Below are 3,902 nucleotides of genomic sequence, written 5' to 3' on the forward strand. Positions count from 1 at the left end.
AAATTAGTCAACTATTAGTAGTCAACCATTTGAAATCCATTTTTAAAGAATTTATAATTTCTTCTTATTTACATGGAAAAAATAGTTGAGTAATTTTTTTATAATATAAGATTAGTAAAAATATTCTAGCTACTTGTGCAAATTTATGATAAACTTTACTTGCCTAAAAGTAAAAATATCGAAGATATAAAATAAAATTTAATAAAATAAAATAAAATAATAAAATAAAATTTACAATTCCATAAAATTTACTAGAATTTTATTGCATATATTTATATTTTTTTCCATGTAACATCTATTATGTTTAATGATAACAATTAAGAAGAAAAATATCCGGTATTATCCTTTATGGATACTTTTTTACTATAATCCGACCGGATAATCGAATATCATTAGTATATGAGAATATATTCGATTAAAATTTTATATCATTAAATTGTTGATTTTTTATTATATAAATGTTGTATAAATAAGTATACTCAGAATGTTATAATATCTTATATATAATATCTTATATAGTTGCAAATTATAATTTTTTCTTTACAGTTCTTTTTTAGAAGACATTGTTCCGGAATCTGATCGGATATCCAACTCGAAAAACTGCCTTTCCAGATATTCAACCGGTTATTGGATATCCGATAATTTTATAATCCGGTACAATTGTATCGTGTAGATAATAATCCTAATAATATTTCTTCTAAAACAACTTGATAAATCATACATAACATATGGCAATACATATCACTAATAAAAATTATTAAATATAATTTATAAACCCATTTAGGTTGATTATGTTCTCCGATATTTCCCTTTACATAATTTCAATAATTTAATGAACTGAGAGTTATCCTCCAGCTTTTGTTGGGATACTATTATCATGCATAACAATACAACAATGTATTATCTTGGGAAATATGTATGTAAAATAACAGTTTTCAATAAAATGCATATTTTACACATTAACACGCATTGCTAATCTGCTTGTTAGTAATTGTATAAATTCTAACACACGGAGCACTGTGTTAATTCATAAATCATTTAATTTCTATAGTTGTTATAATAAATTACATTAAATCTATTAAATAAAGATGTTTCATCTTAAAATTAATTACAATTACAATTTTTTAGAGATAATCCTATTCTGTTAGAATTAGATCTTATTAATATTTAAAAAAAAATATTTCTGTGTTAATTTATATATTCTTTAGTTGTGTAAACTGTGCAAATACTTCTTAAAAGTCTTGAACTAAAGTAGAAATAGTAATATCATAAATTAAATTATTAATTAATTAATTTGATAATATTAATAAACATCTTTAAAATTCTAAAATTTATTTTTAAAACATTTATTTTAAAAATATTATACAAAAATAGTACTAATATAATATCACATATTTTTCCAATGATTAAATTAGTAAAGATATTCAATATGGATAGTGGAAAGGTCCCAGAAATCGTATTCTTGAAAAATAATGCATACGAAAATGTACAAAAATATTATAGGTAATTACGTGTATTATATGTATAATATAGATTTCGCTTTTTTGTATGCGATACTTTCCAAGAATCATAGACCATTTTGATTCGAAGAATCAGTGATATTTTTAGTAAAAAATTCTCTATGAATTTTTTTCTCAGCGCATCAGCGCATCAGCGCATCAATATCATAATAAATTGATTATATTAATTTAATTTTTTATATTATTATTCCAACTTCAGTTCATGTTTGTTTCAAGATCAAAAATATTCGACGTGCAGAATTGGAAGATAAAATTAACACAGAAATATTACTAAAAAAACGTTAAAATCTCTGATCAAATAAATTTATTTCTATTTGTAATAAGTTATGTAATATTGCCATCTTAATTGATATTATTAACAGCTAAGATTTTTGTTACGTGTTCCTACATCTAAAGTTTATCCGTGATAAATCTTTTTTCAGTAAAAGAATTTCAGTGTAAGAAATGGATAATTATCAACATTTTAAAAACATATTTGATAAATTATTTGTTTATATTAATCACACATTTTAATTTTGCAAATAAAAAATTGTATTTTCAAAATATTATATTTATTCTTTAACAGATTTATAAATGATTATAACTATTTTATTATTCTATTATTATTCTTTTATATGTATAGAAATGCAAATAAATATGGTAGAATTTTCATTTTATTTTAAGAAATATAACCAGTAACATATTCGCCCAGAATAATCAGCAATTTTAGAATATAATTTTTAAAAAATTCTAAAAAAAACTTCACAAAAATAACAAATAAAAAGTAAAATATTAAATGCTAAATAAGATACATGTTAAACTATTCATAATATAATCTAAATTTAATAAGACGGCTAATAAATGGAAAAATATTTTTCAAATATATTTAGTTTAAATTTATACATTTTAAGATAATCGTTTAAAATAGAAAAATTCGATTCTTATTTACTTATGAAAGTCGTCTATATATTTATTATAAATATATATTATAGTTATTTCCGCCTTTATGGCCACATGAAGCCATTTGACCACAATTGTTGCCACTTTGGCAGATTCAGCCACTAGAATAACATTTTGAAATTTCTATTTATTTATATTTGTAATAAAAATAATTTCTGTTTTCTAAGAAATTTAATAATATCAAAATTCAAAAAACGTTATTTACGACTATTGCAAAACTTGTAACGAGTCAGATTGTAGAATCTATAATGGTCCAACCATTACTAAAGCAGGTCCACTTGCAACGGATTCAATACGCTACGGACTTCACAACCAAAATGATTACAATCGTAGTACTTGATATGAGTGAATAAAATTGATGCAATCACAACAGCCGCAGATGAAACAAGTTCTATAATGGCTATATGATTTTCTAAAATATCCAATCACGTCATTATGTCCGAGATTTCAAACGAGTAATATTGAAATTCTACATTAATCGAAATGATTATCATAACAATAGTGCCGAAAATCTGTGTAGAATAAGAGGACAGTTAAAATACATAATATTTAATATGAAATTGTTGCCTACTTTTGTCCATTCTTTCAAAGATTTCAAAATTGATAATATTAAATCAAAAAGAGAAACAACAATCAATATATATTTTTTAGGTATGAGAAAAAATTCGTGGCCCGTTTTTCCTGTTAAATGGCATTAAAAAAACACCACGAACTTTTTCCCACACCTAATATATTTATCAGATATTTTTAACAATAAAAAAATTAGACTTTCTTTATTTATCCTTAAATTTCCTACGTATATTACATAATTATTTAATCACACATGTACACACACATGTACACATAAAAGAATGTATATTTATGTTAGTCGCTGTACAGTGACTCTGTATATAATTTTCTATCGTAATTTAGATATCGAATATTCTGTATTTACTTACTCTATGTTATTCTTACATAAGATATAGATAATAAGTTAACATGAGTATATATAGTTCTTGCAAGCAAGTACCATACAATAGTAAATATTCCTCTTTACACTTCAGAGCTACCTTCTTACAATCCTCTTAGAATATTGGGTAAATATTTTTAAAAATATGTTATATAAATGTTATATAAATATAAAATGTTTACACGTAAATGTTTAATACATATTAATGTATTACAATTTTGCTCTCTCATAGTTTTTATTAAAATATCAAGGAAAGAGACACTGAAAGAAATCTGTAACGATGGCTTCCTTAAAATACGTAAGTTTTATTCAGTAATGGTTATTTAACTATTGCTTGCAATTTTTACATGTTAATAACGAGTCAAAAAGTTTTTGAATATTATGTTTATAATTTTTTGGAGTTCCTTACGCACACACACACACACACACACACACACACACACACACACACACACACACACACACACACACACACACACTACGACAACTAACAC

This window comes from Atta cephalotes (genome assembly GCF_000143395.1).
Source record: "Atta cephalotes unplaced genomic scaffold scaffold00004, whole genome shotgun sequence".
Classification (NCBI taxonomy): Eukaryota; Metazoa; Arthropoda; class Insecta; order Hymenoptera; family Formicidae; genus Atta; species Atta cephalotes.